This window comes from Stomoxys calcitrans, chromosome 1 (genome assembly GCF_963082655.1).
Source record: "Stomoxys calcitrans chromosome 1, idStoCalc2.1, whole genome shotgun sequence".
In the NCBI taxonomy this organism is placed as follows: domain Eukaryota; kingdom Metazoa; phylum Arthropoda; class Insecta; order Diptera; family Muscidae; genus Stomoxys; species Stomoxys calcitrans.
In genome coordinates, this window is record NC_081552.1 from 1 (window position 1) to 22369 (window position 22369).

Consider the following 22369-nt stretch of genomic DNA (forward strand, 5'->3'; position numbering starts at 1 on the left):
TGTTTGAATGCAAATAAAGTCCTCTTGAACGTGGCAATAACTTTCATTTATTTGTAGCATACAGCTAAACCTATTATTGCTAAGTATGGCGATCATCTTACTACCGTCCACCAAAAGACACCGTTCAATGAAAGCTGGGGCCGAATTACAGTATAAGTGAACGAGTAAAATCGTTCGAAATCTCTCTATTGTCATTATGTATCTTTTTGTTGAACGGGGATTTTCGAAATTTAGGAACGCGAGTATTTAAGTCGTTCATTATTTATCAAAACTTTGACAAAAAAATGTATAAACAAGAGGCATAACTTCCATTAAATACAAGTTGAAATACATTTCGATACGAAAGCGCACTCGATCACGTATGCGGCAATACGGCCCCTGAGCTCAAATACGCCGCCACTCAATCTCGATGTCTTTTATTTTTATGCAGGCTCTTGTATAAATGCAAAGTCTTATTAAACGTGGCAGATAAATACTTATCAGCCGTCTACCTTTCATCAAAAGTCATCGTTTGATAAAAGTTACGAGCAGCGAGTTCAGGAATACGCTGCTGGTCAACTTAAACCCTTCAACAACAATTGGCCAACAGACCTAGAACAATTTACGGGAAGCTGTCAATTCAACAAATCCTGCCGTCCGTCTGTGCAAGCCAGCTAACAAAATGAAAACTACGAACTGGACTACAATCGTTCCTAGAATATTCAATAAGATCAACATCGCCTACTAAACAAAAGAAGATTCGTTTAATTTGTTTTCAGAAATTCAGCAATAAACATACCTAACTACTTTTCTCACTAGGATTTCCAGCCACTTACAGAATAGGGAATTGTTTTTATTGCTATACTCTTATAATGAACTAAATTTTTTTTACCTTTAATTCACCATATACATTTCTAATAATAGTGATCAGAGAATCAAAACACTTGTTTGTCCAAGTACACCAGTTATGGAGTGTTTGTAGACTCTAAAATGTCGGTAAAATGTGCAACTCGTCATTAATTCACAAGTTTTTTGCTGAGTAAACACAAAACAAACACAAGCGCAGTACCAAGGACAAATGCTGGATAATGTCATCTATCCCCGACATCAAAATATCCAAGATTGACATTGCTTCGTCAAACGAGGTAATTATATTGTTTTTACTTTTTTATCTATTTGCTAAAACTCTCCTGTTGCTCTTTCAGCGCTAAAAAGGAGCAAATTATGAGCAGCAATACTCCAGTTTGGCAAAACTATGTCGTCCGACACCAGTCGAAATGGATAAATATCTACGCAGACTGCTAAAGGGTATTCAAAACTGCTGCTGCCAAATAAAAAGTGACGAGCCGCCTACCGTTCAATTAAAGCGAGTTCAGGATTGCCCCTCTGTTCACCTAAAGCCCCTCAACAACAATAGGCTAGCAGACAGAGTCAAGTTTACAAAAATCCCTGCCGTCCGTTTGTGCATGTAAGTTTGGTAGCTGTGAAGGCATTACAGCCTCTTCCAGAATAGCGCATTGTTTTTTATGCCATACTCGTATAAGTCACTAAAGATTTCTTACCTTTACTTCATATCGTCCAATTCTTAATAAAGTAATTAGAGAAACAAAACATATGTTTGTCCAAGAATTCCAGTAGTGGGATGTTCGTAGACTCTAAAATGGTCGCTAGCATATGGAATTAGTCCTTAATTCACAACGTTCTTGCCGATTGACCACAAAACAAATCCAGGGCCTGTACCAAGGACAAATGCAGGGGCCGAATTACCGCATGCGTGAACGAGTAAACTTGGGTCGCAATTCTCCACTTTTGTAAAACGATTTCGTCCGGAATCAGCTAAAATTAATAATAATCTAAGCAGACTGCTAAAAGACAACAAAAACTGCTGCAGCCAGTGATCAGCCTAATACCGCTCACCAAAAGTCACCGTTCAATGAAAGCTGAGCTCGAATATGCTGCCACCCAATCTCGATTTCCTTCATTTATATGCAGGCTCTTGTTTGAATGCAAATAAAGTCCTCTTGAACGTGGCAATAACTTTCATTTATTTGTAGCATACAGCTAAACCTATTATTGCTAAGTATGGCGATCATCTTACTACCGTCCACCAAAAGACACCGTTCAATGAAAGCTGGGGCCGAATTACAGTATAAGTGAACGAGTAAAATCGTTCGAAATCTCTCTATTGTCATTATGTATCTTTTTGTTGAACGGGGATTTTCGAAATTTAGGAACGCGAGTATTTAAGTCGTTCATTATTTATCAAAACTTTGACAAAAAAATGTATAAACAAGAGGCATAACTTCCATTAAATACAAGTTGAAATACATTTCGATACGAAAGCGCACTCGATCACGTATGCGGCAATACGGCCCCTGAGCTCAAATACGCCGCCACTCAATCTCGATGTCTTTTATTTTTATGCAGGCTCTTGTATAAATGCAAAGTCTTATTAAACGTGGCAGATAAATACTTATCAGCCGTCTACCTTTCATCAAAAGTCATCGTTTGATAAAAGTTACGAGCAGCGAGTTCAGGAATACGCTGCTGGTCAACTTAAACCCTTCAACAACAATTGGCCAACAGACCTAGAACAATTTACGGGAAGCTGTCAATTCAACAAATCCTGCCGTCCGTCTGTGCAAGCCAGCTAACAAAATGAAAACTACGAACTGGACTACAATCGTTCCTAGAATATTCAATAAGATCAACATCGCCTACTAAACAAAAGAAGATTCGTTTAATTTGTTTTCAGAAATTCAGCAATAAACATACCTAACTACTTTTCTCACTAGGATTTCCAGCCACTTACAGAATAGGGAATTGTTTTTATTGCTATACTCTTATAATGAACTAAATTTTTTTTACCTTTAATTCACCATATACATTTCTAATAATAGTGATCAGAGAATCAAAACACTTGTTTGTCCAAGTACACCAGTTATGGAGTGTTCGTAGACTCTAAAATGTCGGTAAAATGTGCAACTCGTCATTAATTCACAAGTTTTTTGCTGAGTAAACACAAAACAAACACAAGCGCAGTACCAAGGACAAATGCTGGATAATGTCATCTATCCCCGACATCAAAATATCCAAGATTGACATTGCTTCGTCAAACGAGGTAATTATATTGTTTTTACTTTTTTATCTATTTGCTAAAACTCTCCTGTTGCTCTTTCAGCGCTAAAAAGGAGCAAATTATGAGCAGCAATACTCCAGTTTGGCAAAACTATGTCGTCCGACACCAGTCGAAATGGATAAATATCTACGCAGACTGCTAAAGGGTATTCAAAACTGCTGCTGCCAAATAAAAAGTGACGAGCCGCCTACCGTTCAATTAAAGCGAGTTCAGGATTGCCCCTCTGTTCACCTAAAGCCCCTCAACAACAATAGGCTAGCAGACAGAGTCAAGTTTACAAAAATCCCTGCCGTCCGTTTGTGCATGTAAGTTTGGTAGCTGTGAAGGCATTACAGCCTCTTCCAGAATAGCGCATTGTTTTTTATGCCATACTCGTATAAGTCACTAAAGATTTCTTACCTTTACTTCATATCGTCCAATTCTTAATAAAGTAATTAGAGAAACAAAACATATGTTTGTCCAAGAATTCCAGTAGTGGGATGTTCGTAGACTCTAAAATGGTCGCTAGCATATGGAATTAGTCCTTAATTCACAACGTTCTTGCCGATTGACCACAAAACAAATCCAGGGCCTGTACCAAGGACAAATGCAGGGGCCGAATTACCGCATGCGTGAACGAGTAAACTTGGGTCGCAATTCTCCACTTTTGTAAAACGATTTCGTCCGGAATCAGCTAAAATTAATAATAATCTAAGCAGACTGCTAAAAGACAACAAAAACTGCTGCAGCCAGTGATCAGCCTAATACCGCTCACCAAAAGTCACCGTTCAATGAAAGCTGAGCTCGAATATGCTGCCACCCAATCTCGATTTCCTTCATTTATATGCAGGCTCTTGTTTGAATGCAAATAAAGTCCTCTTGAACGTGGCAATAACTTTCATTTATTTGTAGCATACAGCTAAACCTATTATTGCTAAGTATGGCGATCATCTTACTACCGTCCACCAAAAGACACCGTTCAATGAAAGCTGGGGCCGAATTACAGTATAAGTGAACGAGTAAAATCGTTCGAAATCTCTCTATTGTCATTATGTATCTTTTTGTTGAACGGGGATTTTCGAAATTTAGGAACGCGAGTATTTAAGTCGTTCATTATTTATCAAAACTTTGACAAAAAAATGTATAAACAAGAGGCATAACTTCCATTAAATACAAGTTGAAATACATTTCGATACGAAAGCGCACTCGATCACGTATGCGGCAATACGGCCCCTGAGCTCAAATACGCCGCCACTCAATCTCGATGTCTTTTATTTTTATGCAGGCTCTTGTATAAATGCAAAGTCTTATTAAACGTGGCAGATAAATACTTATCAGCCGTCTACCTTTCATCAAAAGTCATCGTTTGATAAAAGTTACGAGCAGCGAGTTCAGGAATACGCTGCTGGTCAACTTAAACCCTTCAACAACAATTGGCCAACAGACCTAGAACAATTTACGGGAAGCTGTCAATTCAACAAATCCTGCCGTCCGTCTGTGCAAGCCAGCTAACAAAATGAAAACTACGAACTGGACTACAATCGTTCCTAGAATATTCAATAAGATCAACATCGCCTACTAAACAAAAGAAGATTCGTTTAATTTGTTTTCAGAAATTCAGCAATAAACATACCTAACTACTTTTCTCACTAGGATTTCCAGCCACTTACAGAATAGGGAATTGTTTTTATTGCTATACTCTTATAATGAACTAAATTTTTTTTACCTTTAATTCACCATATACATTTCTAATAATAGTGATCAGAGAATCAAAACACTTGTTTGTCCAAGTACACCAGTTATGGAGTGTTCGTAGACTCTAAAATGTCGGTAAAATGTGCAACTCGTCATTAATTCACAAGTTTTTTGCTGAGTAAACACAAAACAAACACAAGCGCAGTACCAAGGACAAATGCTGGATAATGTCATCTATCCCCGACATCAAAATATCCAAGATTGACATTGCTTCGTCAAACGAGGTAATTATATTGTTTTTACTTTTTTATCTATTTGCTAAAACTCTCCTGTTGCTCTTTCAGCGCTAAAAAGGAGCAAATTATGAGCAGCAATACTCCAGTTTGGCAAAACTATGTCGTCCGACACCAGTCGAAATGGATAAATATCTACGCAGACTGCTAAAGGGTATTCAAAACTGCTGCTGCCAAATAAAAAGTGACGAGCCGCCTACCGTTCAATTAAAGCGAGTTCAGGATTGCCCCTCTGTTCACCTAAAGCCCCTCAACAACAATAGGCTAGCAGACAGAGTCAAGTTTACAAAAATCCCTGCCGTCCGTTTGTGCATGTAAGTTTGGTAGCTGTGAAGGCATTACAGCCTCTTCCAGAATAGCGCATTGTTTTTTATGCCATACTCGTATAAGTCACTAAAGATTTCTTACCTTTACTTCATATCGTCCAATTCTTAATAAAGTAATTAGAGAAACAAAACATATGTTTGTCCAAGAATTCCAGTAGTGGGATGTTCGTAGACTCTAAAATGGTCGCTAGCATATGGAATTAGTCCTTAATTCACAACGTTCTTGCCGATTGACCACAAAACAAATCCAGGGCCTGTACCAAGGACAAATGCAGGGGCCGAATTACCGCATGCGTGAACGAGTAAACTTGGGTCGCAATTCTCCACTTTTGTAAAACGATTTCGTCCGGAATCAGCTAAAATTAATAATAATCTAAGCAGACTGCTAAAAGACAACAAAAACTGCTGCAGCCAGTGATCAGCCTAATACCGCTCACCAAAAGTCACCGTTCAATGAAAGCTGAGCTCGAATATGCTGCCACCCAATCTCGATTTCCTTCATTTATATGCAGGCTCTTGTTTGAATGCAAATAAAGTCCTCTTGAACGTGGCAATAACTTTCATTTATTTGTAGCATACAGCTAAACCTATTATTGCTAAGTATGGCGATCATCTTACTACCGTCCACCAAAAGACACCGTTCAATGAAAGCTGGGGCCGAATTACAGTATAAGTGAACGAGTAAAATCGTTCGAAATCTCTCTATTGTCATTATGTATCTTTTTGTTGAACGGGGATTTTCGAAATTTAGGAACGCGAGTATTTAAGTCGTTCATTATTTATCAAAACTTTGACAAAAAAATGTATAAACAAGAGGCATAACTTCCATTAAATACAAGTTGAAATACATTTCGATACGAAAGCGCACTCGATCACGTATGCGGCAATACGGCCCCTGAGCTCAAATACGCCGCCACTCAATCTCGATGTCTTTTATTTTTATGCAGGCTCTTGTATAAATGCAAAGTCTTATTAAACGTGGCAGATAAATACTTATCAGCCGTCTACCTTTCATCAAAAGTCATCGTTTGATAAAAGTTACGAGCAGCGAGTTCAGGAATACGCTGCTGGTCAACTTAAACCCTTCAACAACAATTGGCCAACAGACCTAGAACAATTTACGGGAAGCTGTCAATTCAACAAATCCTGCCGTCCGTCTGTGCAAGCCAGCTAACAAAATGAAAACTACGAACTGGACTACAATCGTTCCTAGAATATTCAATAAGATCAACATCGCCTACTAAACAAAAGAAGATTCGTTTAATTTGTTTTCAGAAATTCAGCAATAAACATACCTAACTACTTTTCTCACTAGGATTTCCAGCCACTTACAGAATAGGGAATTGTTTTTATTGCTATACTCTTATAATGAACTAAATTTTTTTTACCTTTAATTCACCATATACATTTCTAATAATAGTGATCAGAGAATCAAAACACTTGTTTGTCCAAGTACACCAGTTATGGAGTGTTCGTAGACTCTAAAATGTCGGTAAAATGTGCAACTCGTCATTAATTCACAAGTTTTTTGCTGAGTAAACACAAAACAAACACAAGCGCAGTACCAAGGACAAATGCTGGATAATGTCATCTATCCCCGACATCAAAATATCCAAGATTGACATTGCTTCGTCAAACGAGGTAATTATATTGTTTTTACTTTTTTATCTATTTGCTAAAACTCTCCTGTTGCTCTTTCAGCGCTAAAAAGGAGCAAATTATGAGCAGCAATACTCCAGTTTGGCAAAACTATGTCGTCCGACACCAGTCGAAATGGATAAATATCTACGCAGACTGCTAAAGGGTATTCAAAACTGCTGCTGCCAAATAAAAAGTGACGAGCCGCCTACCGTTCAATTAAAGCGAGTTCAGGATTGCCCCTCTGTTCACCTAAAGCCCCTCAACAACAATAGGCTAGCAGACAGAGTCAAGTTTACAAAAATCCCTGCCGTCCGTTTGTGCATGTAAGTTTGGTAGCTGTGAAGGCATTACAGCCTCTTCCAGAATAGCGCATTGTTTTTTATGCCATACTCGTATAAGTCACTAAAGATTTCTTACCTTTACTTCATATCGTCCAATTCTTAATAAAGTAATTAGAGAAACAAAACATATGTTTGTCCAAGAATTCCAGTAGTGGGATGTTCGTAGACTCTAAAATGGTCGCTAGCATATGGAATTAGTCCTTAATTCACAACGTTCTTGCCGATTGACCACAAAACAAATCCAGGGCCTGTACCAAGGACAAATGCAGGGGCCGAATTACCGCATGCGTGAACGAGTAAACTTGGGTCGCAATTCTCCACTTTTGTAAAACGATTTCGTCCGGAATCAGCTAAAATTAATAATAATCTAAGCAGACTGCTAAAAGACAACAAAAACTGCTGCAGCCAGTGATCAGCCTAATACCGCTCACCAAAAGTCACCGTTCAATGAAAGCTGAGCTCGAATATGCTGCCACCCAATCTCGATTTCCTTCATTTATATGCAGGCTCTTGTTTGAATGCAAATAAAGTCCTCTTGAACGTGGCAATAACTTTCATTTATTTGTAGCATACAGCTAAACCTATTATTGCTAAGTATGGCGATCATCTTACTACCGTCCACCAAAAGACACCGTTCAATGAAAGCTGGGGCCGAATTACAGTATAAGTGAACGAGTAAAATCGTTCGAAATCTCTCTATTGTCATTATGTATCTTTTTGTTGAACGGGGATTTTCGAAATTTAGGAACGCGAGTATTTAAGTCGTTCATTATTTATCAAAACTTTGACAAAAAAATGTATAAACAAGAGGCATAACTTCCATTAAATACAAGTTGAAATACATTTCGATACGAAAGCGCACTCGATCACGTATGCGGCAATACGGCCCCTGAGCTCAAATACGCCGCCACTCAATCTCGATGTCTTTTATTTTTATGCAGGCTCTTGTATAAATGCAAAGTCTTATTAAACGTGGCAGATAAATACTTATCAGCCGTCTACCTTTCATCAAAAGTCATCGTTTGATAAAAGTTACGAGCAGCGAGTTCAGGAATACGCTGCTGGTCAACTTAAACCCTTCAACAACAATTGGCCAACAGACCTAGAACAATTTACGGGAAGCTGTCAATTCAACAAATCCTGCCGTCCGTCTGTGCAAGCCAGCTAACAAAATGAAAACTACGAACTGGACTACAATCGTTCCTAGAATATTCAATAAGATCAACATCGCCTACTAAACAAAAGAAGATTCGTTTAATTTGTTTTCAGAAATTCAGCAATAAACATACCTAACTACTTTTCTCACTAGGATTTCCAGCCACTTACAGAATAGGGAATTGTTTTTATTGCTATACTCTTATAATGAACTAAATTTTTTTTACCTTTAATTCACCATATACATTTCTAATAATAGTGATCAGAGAATCAAAACACTTGTTTGTCCAAGTACACCAGTTATGGAGTGTTCGTAGACTCTAAAATGTCGGTAAAATGTGCAACTCGTCATTAATTCACAAGTTTTTTGCTGAGTAAACACAAAACAAACACAAGCGCAGTACCAAGGACAAATGCTGGATAATGTCATCTATCCCCGACATCAAAATATCCAAGATTGACATTGCTTCGTCAAACGAGGTAATTATATTGTTTTTACTTTTTTATCTATTTGCTAAAACTCTCCTGTTGCTCTTTCAGCGCTAAAAAGGAGCAAATTATGAGCAGCAATACTCCAGTTTGGCAAAACTATGTCGTCCGACACCAGTCGAAATGGATAAATATCTACGCAGACTGCTAAAGGGTATTCAAAACTGCTGCTGCCAAATAAAAAGTGACGAGCCGCCTACCGTTCAATTAAAGCGAGTTCAGGATTGCCCCTCTGTTCACCTAAAGCCCCTCAACAACAATAGGCTAGCAGACAGAGTCAAGTTTACAAAAATCCCTGCCGTCCGTTTGTGCATGTAAGTTTGGTAGCTGTGAAGGCATTACAGCCTCTTCCAGAATAGCGCATTGTTTTTTATGCCATACTCGTATAAGTCACTAAAGATTTCTTACCTTTACTTCATATCGTCCAATTCTTAATAAAGTAATTAGAGAAACAAAACATATGTTTGTCCAAGAATTCCAGTAGTGGGATGTTCGTAGACTCTAAAATGGTCGCTAGCATATGGAATTAGTCCTTAATTCACAACGTTCTTGCCGATTGACCACAAAACAAATCCAGGGCCTGTACCAAGGACAAATGCAGGGGCCGAATTACCGCATGCGTGAACGAGTAAACTTGGGTCGCAATTCTCCACTTTTGTAAAACGATTTCGTCCGGAATCAGCTAAAATTAATAATAATCTAAGCAGACTGCTAAAAGACAACAAAAACTGCTGCAGCCAGTGATCAGCCTAATACCGCTCACCAAAAGTCACCGTTCAATGAAAGCTGAGCTCGAATATGCTGCCACCCAATCTCGATTTCCTTCATTTATATGCAGGCTCTTGTTTGAATGCAAATAAAGTCCTCTTGAACGTGGCAATAACTTTCATTTATTTGTAGCATACAGCTAAACCTATTATTGCTAAGTATGGCGATCATCTTACTACCGTCCACCAAAAGACACCGTTCAATGAAAGCTGGGGCCGAATTACAGTATAAGTGAACGAGTAAAATCGTTCGAAATCTCTCTATTGTCATTATGTATCTTTTTGTTGAACGGGGATTTTCGAAATTTAGGAACGCGAGTATTTAAGTCGTTCATTATTTATCAAAACTTTGACAAAAAAATGTATAAACAAGAGGCATAACTTCCATTAAATACAAGTTGAAATACATTTCGATACGAAAGCGCACTCGATCACGTATGCGGCAATACGGCCCCTGAGCTCAAATACGCCGCCACTCAATCTCGATGTCTTTTATTTTTATGCAGGCTCTTGTATAAATGCAAAGTCTTATTAAACGTGGCAGATAAATACTTATCAGCCGTCTACCTTTCATCAAAAGTCATCGTTTGATAAAAGTTACGAGCAGCGAGTTCAGGAATACGCTGCTGGTCAACTTAAACCCTTCAACAACAATTGGCCAACAGACCTAGAACAATTTACGGGAAGCTGTCAATTCAACAAATCCTGCCGTCCGTCTGTGCAAGCCAGCTAACAAAATGAAAACTACGAACTGGACTACAATCGTTCCTAGAATATTCAATAAGATCAACATCGCCTACTAAACAAAAGAAGATTCGTTTAATTTGTTTTCAGAAATTCAGCAATAAACATACCTAACTACTTTTCTCACTAGGATTTCCAGCCACTTACAGAATAGGGAATTGTTTTTATTGCTATACTCTTATAATGAACTAAATTTTTTTTACCTTTAATTCACCATATACATTTCTAATAATAGTGATCAGAGAATCAAAACACTTGTTTGTCCAAGTACACCAGTTATGGAGTGTTCGTAGACTCTAAAATGTCGGTAAAATGTGCAACTCGTCATTAATTCACAAGTTTTTTGCTGAGTAAACACAAAACAAACACAAGCGCAGTACCAAGGACAAATGCTGGATAATGTCATCTATCCCCGACATCAAAATATCCAAGATTGACATTGCTTCGTCAAACGAGGTAATTATATTGTTTTTACTTTTTTATCTATTTGCTAAAACTCTCCTGTTGCTCTTTCAGCGCTAAAAAGGAGCAAATTATGAGCAGCAATACTCCAGTTTGGCAAAACTATGTCGTCCGACACCAGTCGAAATGGATAAATATCTACGCAGACTGCTAAAGGGTATTCAAAACTGCTGCTGCCAAATAAAAAGTGACGAGCCGCCTACCGTTCAATTAAAGCGAGTTCAGGATTGCCCCTCTGTTCACCTAAAGCCCCTCAACAACAATAGGCTAGCAGACAGAGTCAAGTTTACAAAAATCCCTGCCGTCCGTTTGTGCATGTAAGTTTGGTAGCTGTGAAGGCATTACAGCCTCTTCCAGAATAGCGCATTGTTTTTTATGCCATACTCGTATAAGTCACTAAAGATTTCTTACCTTTACTTCATATCGTCCAATTCTTAATAAAGTAATTAGAGAAACAAAACATATGTTTGTCCAAGAATTCCAGTAGTGGGATGTTCGTAGACTCTAAAATGGTCGCTAGCATATGGAATTAGTCCTTAATTCACAACGTTCTTGCCGATTGACCACAAAACAAATCCAGGGCCTGTACCAAGGACAAATGCAGGGGCCGAATTACCGCATGCGTGAACGAGTAAACTTGGGTCGCAATTCTCCACTTTTGTAAAACGATTTCGTCCGGAATCAGCTAAAATTAATAATAATCTAAGCAGACTGCTAAAAGACAACAAAAACTGCTGCAGCCAGTGATCAGCCTAATACCGCTCACCAAAAGTCACCGTTCAATGAAAGCTGAGCTCGAATATGCTGCCACCCAATCTCGATTTCCTTCATTTATATGCAGGCTCTTGTTTGAATGCAAATAAAGTCCTCTTGAACGTGGCAATAACTTTCATTTATTTGTAGCATACAGCTAAACCTATTATTGCTAAGTATGGCGATCATCTTACTACCGTCCACCAAAAGACACCGTTCAATGAAAGCTGGGGCCGAATTACAGTATAAGTGAACGAGTAAAATCGTTCGAAATCTCTCTATTGTCATTATGTATCTTTTTGTTGAACGGGGATTTTCGAAATTTAGGAACGCGAGTATTTAAGTCGTTCATTATTTATCAAAACTTTGACAAAAAAATGTATAAACAAGAGGCATAACTTCCATTAAATACAAGTTGAAATACATTTCGATACGAAAGCGCACTCGATCACGTATGCGGCAATACGGCCCCTGAGCTCAAATACGCCGCCACTCAATCTCGATGTCTTTTATTTTTATGCAGGCTCTTGTATAAATGCAAAGTCTTATTAAACGTGGCAGATAAATACTTATCAGCCGTCTACCTTTCATCAAAAGTCATCGTTTGATAAAAGTTACGAGCAGCGAGTTCAGGAATACGCTGCTGGTCAACTTAAACCCTTCAACAACAATTGGCCAACAGACCTAGAACAATTTACGGGAAGCTGTCAATTCAACAAATCCTGCCGTCCGTCTGTGCAAGCCAGCTAACAAAATGAAAACTACGAACTGGACTACAATCGTTCCTAGAATATTCAATAAGATCAACATCGCCTACTAAACAAAAGAAGATTCGTTTAATTTGTTTTCAGAAATTCAGCAATAAACATACCTAACTACTTTTCTCACTAGGATTTCCAGCCACTTACAGAATAGGGAATTGTTTTTATTGCTATACTCTTATAATGAACTAAATTTTTTTTACCTTTAATTCACCATATACATTTCTAATAATAGTGATCAGAGAATCAAAACACTTGTTTGTCCAAGTACACCAGTTATGGAGTGTTCGTAGACTCTAAAATGTCGGTAAAATGTGCAACTCGTCATTAATTCACAAGTTTTTTGCTGAGTAAACACAAAACAAACACAAGCGCAGTACCAAGGACAAATGCTGGATAATGTCATCTATCCCCGACATCAAAATATCCAAGATTGACATTGCTTCGTCAAACGAGGTAATTATATTGTTTTTACTTTTTTATCTATTTGCTAAAACTCTCCTGTTGCTCTTTCAGCGCTAAAAAGGAGCAAATTATGAGCAGCAATACTCCAGTTTGGCAAAACTATGTCGTCCGACACCAGTCGAAATGGATAAATATCTACGCAGACTGCTAAAGGGTATTCAAAACTGCTGCTGCCAAATAAAAAGTGACGAGCCGCCTACCGTTCAATTAAAGCGAGTTCAGGATTGCCCCTCTGTTCACCTAAAGCCCCTCAACAACAATAGGCTAGCAGACAGAGTCAAGTTTACAAAAATCCCTGCCGTCCGTTTGTGCATGTAAGTTTGGTAGCTGTGAAGGCATTACAGCCTCTTCCAGAATAGCGCATTGTTTTTTATGCCATACTCGTATAAGTCACTAAAGATTTCTTACCTTTACTTCATATCGTCCAATTCTTAATAAAGTAATTAGAGAAACAAAACATATGTTTGTCCAAGAATTCCAGTAGTGGGATGTTCGTAGACTCTAAAATGGTCGCTAGCATATGGAATTAGTCCTTAATTCACAACGTTCTTGCCGATTGACCACAAAACAAATCCAGGGCCTGTACCAAGGACAAATGCAGGGGCCGAATTACCGCATGCGTGAACGAGTAAACTTGGGTCGCAATTCTCCACTTTTGTAAAACGATTTCGTCCGGAATCAGCTAAAATTAATAATAATCTAAGCAGACTGCTAAAAGACAACAAAAACTGCTGCAGCCAGTGATCAGCCTAATACCGCTCACCAAAAGTCACCGTTCAATGAAAGCTGAGCTCGAATATGCTGCCACCCAATCTCGATTTCCTTCATTTATATGCAGGCTCTTGTTTGAATGCAAATAAAGTCCTCTTGAACGTGGCAATAACTTTCATTTATTTGTAGCATACAGCTAAACCTATTATTGCTAAGTATGGCGATCATCTTACTACCGTCCACCAAAAGACACCGTTCAATGAAAGCTGGGGCCGAATTACAGTATAAGTGAACGAGTAAAATCGTTCGAAATCTCTCTATTGTCATTATGTATCTTTTTGTTGAACGGGGATTTTCGAAATTTAGGAACGCGAGTATTTAAGTCGTTCATTATTTATCAAAACTTTGACAAAAAAATGTATAAACAAGAGGCATAACTTCCATTAAATACAAGTTGAAATACATTTCGATACGAAAGCGCACTCGATCACGTATGCGGCAATACGGCCCCTGAGCTCAAATACGCCGCCACTCAATCTCGATGTCTTTTATTTTTATGCAGGCTCTTGTATAAATGCAAAGTCTTATTAAACGTGGCAGATAAATACTTATCAGCCGTCTACCTTTCATCAAAAGTCATCGTTTGATAAAAGTTACGAGCAGCGAGTTCAGGAATACGCTGCTGGTCAACTTAAACCCTTCAACAACAATTGGCCAACAGACCTAGAACAATTTACGGGAAGCTGTCAATTCAACAAATCCTGCCGTCCGTCTGTGCAAGCCAGCTAACAAAATGAAAACTACGAACTGGACTACAATCGTTCCTAGAATATTCAATAAGATCAACATCGCCTACTAAACAAAAGAAGATTCGTTTAATTTGTTTTCAGAAATTCAGCAATAAACATACCTAACTACTTTTCTCACTAGGATTTCCAGCCACTTACAGAATAGGGAATTGTTTTTATTGCTATACTCTTATAATGAACTAAATTTTTTTTACCTTTAATTCACCATATACATTTCTAATAATAGTGATCAGAGAATCAAAACACTTGTTTGTCCAAGTACACCAGTTATGGAGTGTTCGTAGACTCTAAAATGTCGGTAAAATGTGCAACTCGTCATTAATTCACAAGTTTTTTGCTGAGTAAACACAAAACAAACACAAGCGCAGTACCAAGGACAAATGCTGGATAATGTCATCTATCCCCGACATCAAAATATCCAAGATTGACATTGCTTCGTCAAACGAGGTAATTATATTGTTTTTACTTTTTTATCTATTTGCTAAAACTCTCCTGTTGCTCTTTCAGCGCTAAAAAGGAGCAAATTATGAGCAGCAATACTCCAGTTTGGCAAAACTATGTCGTCCGACACCAGTCGAAATGGATAAATATCTACGCAGACTGCTAAAGGGTATTCAAAACTGCTGCTGCCAAATAAAAAGTGACGAGCCGCCTACCGTTCAATTAAAGCGAGTTCAGGATTGCCCCTCTGTTCACCTAAAGCCCCTCAACAACAATAGGCTAGCAGACAGAGTCAAGTTTACAAAAATCCCTGCCGTCCGTTTGTGCATGTAAGTTTGGTAGCTGTGAAGGCATTACAGCCTCTTCCAGAATAGCGCATTGTTTTTTATGCCATACTCGTATAAGTCACTAAAGATTTCTTACCTTTACTTCATATCGTCCAATTCTTAATAAAGTAATTAGAGAAACAAAACATATGTTTGTCCAAGAATTCCAGTAGTGGGATGTTCGTAGACTCTAAAATGGTCGCTAGCATATGGAATTAGTCCTTAATTCACAACGTTCTTGCCGATTGACCACAAAACAAATCCAGGGCCTGTACCAAGGACAAATGCAGGGGCCGAATTACCGCATGCGTGAACGAGTAAACTTGGGTCGCAATTCTCCACTTTTGTAAAACGATTTCGTCCGGAATCAGCTAAAATTAATAATAATCTAAGCAGACTGCTAAAAGACAACAAAAACTGCTGCAGCCAGTGATCAGCCTAATACCGCTCACCAAAAGTCACCGTTCAATGAAAGCTGAGCTCGAATATGCTGCCACCCAATCTCGATTTCCTTCATTTATATGCAGGCTCTTGTTTGAATGCAAATAAAGTCCTCTTGAACGTGGCAATAACTTTCATTTATTTGTAGCATACAGCTAAACCTATTATTGCTAAGTATGGCGATCATCTTACTACCGTCCACCAAAAGACACCGTTCAATGAAAGCTGGGGCCGAATTACAGTATAAGTGAACGAGTAAAATCGTTCGAAATCTCTCTATTGTCATTATGTATCTTTTTGTTGAACGGGGATTTTCGAAATTTAGGAACGCGAGTATTTAAGTCGTTCATTATTTATCAAAACTTTGACAAAAAAATGTATAAACAAGAGGCATAACTTCCATTAAATACAAGTTGAAATACATTTCGATACGAAAGCGCACTCGATCACGTATGCGGCAATACGGCCCCTGAGCTCAAATACGCCGCCACTCAATCTCGATGTCTTTTATTTTTATGCAGGCTCTTGTATAAATGCAAAGTCTTATTAAACGTGGCAGATAAATACTTATCAGCCGTCTACCTTTCATCAAAAGTCATCGTTTGATAAAAGTTACGAGCAGCGAGTTCAGGAATACGCTGCTGGTCAACTTAAACCCTTCAACAACAATTGGCCAACAGACCTAGAACAATTTACGGGAAGCTGTCAATTCAACAAATCCTGCCGTCCGTCTGTGCAAGCCAGCTAACAAAATGAAAACTACGAACTGGACTACAATCGTTCCTAGAATATTCAATAAGATCAACATCGCCTACTAAACAAAAGAAGATTCGTTTAATTTGTTTTCAGAAATTCAGCAATAAACATACCTAACTACTTTTCTCACTAGGATTTCCAGCCACTTACAGAATAGGGAATTGTTTTTATTGCTATACTCTTATAATGAACTAAATTTTTTTTACCTTTAATTCACCATATACATTTCTAATAATAGTGATCAGAGAATCAAAACACTTGTTTGTCCAAGTACACCAGTTATGGAGTGTTCGTAGACTCTAAAATGTCGGTAAAATGTGCAACTCGTCATTAATTCACAAGTTTTTTGCTGAGTAAACACAAAACAAACACAAGCGCAGTACCAAGGACAAATGCTGGATAATGTCATCTATCCCCGACATCAAAATATCCAAGATTGACATTGCTTCGTCAAACGAGGTAATTATATTGTTTTTACTTTTTTATCTATTTGCTAAAACTCTCCTGTTGCTCTTTCAGCGCTAAAAAGGAGCAAATTATGAGCAGCAATACTCCAGTTTGGCAAAACTATGTCGTCCGACACCAGTCGAAATGGATAAATATCTACGCAGACTGCTAAAGGGTATTCAAAACTGCTGCTGCCAAATAAAAAGTGACGAGCCGCCTACCGTTCAATTAAAGCGAGTTCAGGATTGCCCCTCTGTTCACCTAAAGCCCCTCAACAACAATAGGCTAGCAGACAGAGTCAAGTTTACAAAAATCCCTGCCGTCCGTTTGTGCATGTAAGTTTGGTAGCTGTGAAGGCATTACAGCCTCTTCCAGAATAGCGCATTGTTTTTTATGCCATACTCGTATAAGTCACTAAAGATTTCTTACCTTTACTTCATATCGTCCAATTCTTAATAAAGTAATTAGAGAAACAAAACATATGTTTGTCCAAGAATTCCAGTAGTGGGATGTTCGTAGACTCTAAAATGGTCGCTAGCATATGGAATTAGTCCTTAATTCACAACGTTCTTGCCGATTGACCACAAAACAAATCCAGGGCCTGTACCAAGGACAAATGCAGGGGCCGAATTACCGCATGCGTGAACGAGTAAACTTGGGTCGCAATTCTCCACTTTTGTAAAACGATTTCGTCCGGAATCAGCTAAAATTAATAATAATCTAAGCAGACTGCTAAAAGACAACAAAAACTGCTGCAGCCAGTGATCAGCCTAATACCGCTCACCAAAAGTCACCGTTCAATGAAAGCTGAGCTCGAATATGCTGCCACCCAATCTCGATTTCCTTCATTTATATGCAGGCTCTTGTTTGAATGCAAATAAAGTCCTCTTGAACGTGGCAATAACTTTCATTTATTTGTAGCATACAGCTAAACCTATTATTGCTAAGTATGGCGATCATCTTACTACCGTCCACCAAAAGACACCGTTCAATGAAAGCTGGGGCCGAATTACAGTATAAGTGAACGAGTAAAATCGTTCGAAATCTCTCTATTGTCATTATGTATCTTTTTGTTGAACGGGGATTTTCGAAATTTAGGAACGCGAGTATTTAAGTCGTTCATTATTTATCAAAACTTTGACAAAAAAATGTATAAACAAGAGGCATAACTTCCATTAAATACAAGTTGAAATACATTTCGATACGAAAGCGCACTCGATCACGTATGCGGCAATACGGCCCCTGAGCTCAAATACGCCGCCACTCAATCTCGATGTCTTTTATTTTTATGCAGGCTCTTGTATAAATGCAAAGTCTTATTAAACGTGGCAGATAAATACTTATCAGCCGTCTACCTTTCATCAAAAGTCATCGTTTGATAAAAGTTACGAGCAGCGAGTTCAGGAATACGCTGCTGGTCAACTTAAACCCTTCAACAACAATTGGCCAACAGACCTAGAACAATTTACGGGAAGCTGTCAATTCAACAAATCCTGCCGTCCGTCTGTGCAAGCCAGCTAACAAAATGAAAACTACGAACTGGACTACAATCGTTCCTAGAATATTCAATAAGATCAACATCGCCTACTAAACAAAAGAAGATTCGTTTAATTTGTTTTCAGAAATTCAGCAATAAACATACCTAACTACTTTTCTCACTAGTATTTCCAGCCACTTACAGAATAGGGAATTGTTTTTATTGCTATACTCTTATAATGAACTAAATTTTTTTTACCTTTAATTCACCATATACATTTCTAATAATAGTGATCAGAGAATCAAAACACTTGTTTGTCCAAGTACACCAGTTATGGAGTGTTCGTAGACTCTAAAATGTCGGTAAAATGTGCAACTCGTCATTAATTCACAAGTTTTTTGCTGAGTAAACACAAAACAAACACAAGCGCAGTACCAAGGACAAATGCTGGATAATGTCATCTATCCCCGACATCAAAATATCCAAGATTGACATTGCTTCGTCAAACGAGGTAATTATATTGTTTTTACTTTTTTATCTATTTGCTAAAACTCTCCTGTTGCTCTTTCAGCGCTAAAAAGGAGCAAATTATGAGCAGCAATACTCCAGTTTGGCAAAACTATGTCGTCCGACACCAGTCGAAATGGATAAATATCTACGCAGACTGCTAAAGGGTATTCAAAACTGCTGCTGCCAAATAAAAAGTGACGAGCCGCCTACCGTTCAATTAAAGCGAGTTCAGGATTGCCCCTCTGTTCACCTAAAGCCCCTCAACAACAATAGGCTAGCAGACAGAGTCAAGTTTACAAAAATCCCTGCCGTCCGTTTGTGCATGTAAGTTTGGTAGCTGTGAAGGCATTACAGCCTCTTCCAGAATAGCGCATTGTTTTTTATGCCATACTCGTATAAGTCACTAAAGATTTCTTACCTTTACTTCATATCGTCCAATTCTTAATAAAGTAATTAGAGAAACAAAACATATGTTTGTCCAAGAATTCCAGTAGTGGGATGTTCGTAGACTCTAAAATGGTCGCTAGCATATGGAATTAGTCCTTAATTCACAACGTTCTTGCCGATTGACCACAAAACAAATCCAGGGCCTGTACCAAGGACAAATGCAGGGGCCGAATTACCGCATGCGTGAACGAGTAAACTTGGGTCGCAATTCTCCACTTTTGTAAAACGATTTCGTCCGGAATCAGCTAAAATTAATAATAATCTAAGCAGACTGCTAAAAGACAACAAAAACTGCTGCAGCCAGTGATCAGCCTAATACCGCTCACCAAAAGTCACCGTTCAATGAAAGCTGAGCTCGAATATGCTGCCACCCAATCTCGATTTCCTTCATTTATATGCAGGCTCTTGTTTGAATGCAAATAAAGTCCTCTTGAACGTGGCAATAACTTTCATTTATTTGTAGCATACAGCTAAACCTATTATTGCTAAGTATGGCGATCATCTTACTACCGTCCACCAAAAGACACCGTTCAATGAAAGCTGGGGCCGAATTACAGTATAAGTGAACGAGTAAAATCGTTCGAAATCTCTCTATTGTCATTATGTATCTTTTTGTTGAACGGGGATTTTCGAAATTTAGGAACGCGAGTATTTAAGTCGTTCATTATTTATCAAAACTTTGACAAAAAAATGTATAAACAAGAGGCATAACTTCCATTAAATACAAGTTGAAATACATTTCGATACGAAAGCGCACTCGATCACGTATGCGGCAATACGGCCCCTGAGCTCAAATACGCCGCCACTCAATCTCGATGTCTTTTATTTTTATGCAGGCTCTTGTATAAATGCAAAGTCTTATTAAACGTGGCAGATAAATACTTATCAGCCGTCTACCTTTCATCAAAAGTCATCGTTTGATAAAAGTTACGAGCAGCGAGTTCAGGAATACGCTGCTGGTCAACTTAAACCCTTCAACAACAATTGGCCAACAGACCTAGAACAATTTACGGGAAGCTGTCAATTCAACAAATCCTGCCGTCCGTCTGTGCAAGCCAGCTAACAAAATGAAAACTACGAACTGGACTACAATCGTTCCTAGAATATTCAATAAGATCAACATCGCCTACTAAACAAAAGAAGATTCGTTTAATTTGTTTTCAGAAATTCAGCAATAAACATACCTAACTACTTTTCTCACTAGGATTTCCAGCCACTTACAGAATAGGGAATTGTTTTTATTGCTATACTCTTATAATGAACTAAATTTTTTTTACCTTTAATTCACCATATACATTTCTAATAATAGTGATCAGAGAATCAAAACACTTGTTTGTCCAAGTACACCAGTTATGGAGTGTTCGTAGACTCTAAAATGTCGGTAAAATGTGCAACTCGTCATTAATTCACAAGTTTTTTGCTGAGTAAACACAAAACAAACACAAGCGCAGTACCAAGGACAAATGCTGGATAATGTCATCTATCCCCGACATCAAAATATCCAAGATTGACATTGCTTCGTCAAACGAGGTAATTATATTGTTTTTACTTTTTTATCTATTTGCTAAAACTCTCCTGTTGCTCTTTCAGCGCTAAAAAGGAGCAAATTATGAGCAGCAATACTCCAGTTTGGCAAAACTATGTCGTCCGACACCAGTCGAAATGGATAAATATCTACGCAGACTGCTAAAGGGTATTCAAAACTGCTGCTGCCAAATAAAAAGTGACGAGCCGCCTACCGTTCAATTAAAGCGAGTTCAGGATTGCCCCTCTGTTCACCTAAAGCCCCTCAACAACAATAGGCTAGCAGACAGAGTCAAGTTTACAAAAATCCCTGCCGTCCGTTTGTGCATGTAAGTTTGGTAGCTGTGAAGGCATTACAGCCTCTTCCAGAATAGCGCATTGTTTTTTATGCCATACTCGTATAAGTCACTAAAGATTTCTTACCTTTACTTCATATCGTCCAATTCTTAATAAAGTAATTAGAGAAACAAAACATATGTTTGTCCAAGAATTCCAGTAGTGGGATGTTCGTAGACTCTAAAATGGTCGCTAGCATATGGAATTAGTCCTTAATTCACAACGTTCTTGCCGATTGACCACAAAACAAATCCAGGGCCTGTACCAAGGACAAATGCAGGGGCCGAATTACCGCATGCGTGAACGAGTAAACTTGGGTCGCAATTCTCCACTTTTGTAAAACGATTTCGTCCGGAATCAGCTAAAATTAATAATAATCTAAGCAGACTGCTAAAAGACAACAAAAACTGCTGCAGCCAGTGATCAGCCTAATACCGCTCACCAAAAGTCACCGTTCAATGAAAGCTGAGCTCGAATATGCTGCCACCCAATCTCGATTTCCTTCATTTATATGCAGGCTCTTGTTTGAATGCAAATAAAGTCCTCTTGAACGTGGCAATAACTTTCATTTATTTGTAGCATACAGCTAAACCTATTATTGCTAAGTATGGCGATCATCTTACTACCGTCCACCAAAAGACACCGTTCAATGAAAGCTGGGGCCGAATTACAGTATAAGTGAACGAGTAAAATCGTTCGAAATCTCTCTATTGTCATTATGTATCTTTTTGTTGAACGGGGATTTTCGAAATTTAGGAACGCGAGTATTTAAGTCGTTCATTATTTATCAAAACTTTGACAAAAAAATGTATAAACAAGAGGCATAACTTCCATTAAATACAAGTTGAAATACATTTCGATACGAAAGCGCACTCGATCACGTATGCGGCAATACGGCCCCTGAGCTCAAATACGCCGCCACTCAATCTCGATGTCTTTTATTTTTATGCAGGCTCTTGTATAAATGCAAAGTCTTATTAAACGTGGCAGATAAATACTTATCAGCCGTCTACCTTTCATCAAAAGTCATCGTTTGATAAAAGTTACGAGCAGCGAGTTCAGGAATACGCTGCTGGTCAACTTAAACCCTTCAACAACAATTGGCCAACAGACCTAGAACAATTTACGGGAAGCTGTCAATTAGTCCACTTTTCA

At 38.3% G+C, this 22369-nt stretch overlaps 1 long non-coding RNA gene across 10 annotated transcripts; it reads left to right on the forward strand.

Moving 5' to 3' along the window:
- Positions 1–965: 965 nt before the first annotated feature.
- On the forward strand, positions 966–22098 carry LOC131997755 (uncharacterized). 10 transcript variants are annotated; one of them, XR_009398437.1, is made up of 14 exons: positions 966–1124; positions 1185–3100; positions 3161–5076; positions 5137–7052; positions 7113–9028; positions 9089–11004; positions 11065–12980; positions 13041–14956; positions 15017–16932; positions 16993–17255; positions 18688–18908; positions 18969–19231; positions 20664–20884; positions 20945–22098. It is a non-coding gene; the product is annotated as an uncharacterized LOC131997755 (long non-coding RNA). The 10 variants fall into 10 exon arrangements; XR_009398483.1 differs by having other exon boundaries at positions 15017–15279; positions 16712–16932; positions 18969–20884; XR_009398679.1 differs by having other exon boundaries at positions 13041–13303; positions 14736–14956; positions 18969–20884.
- The last annotated feature ends 271 nt before the right edge of the window (positions 22099–22369 follow it).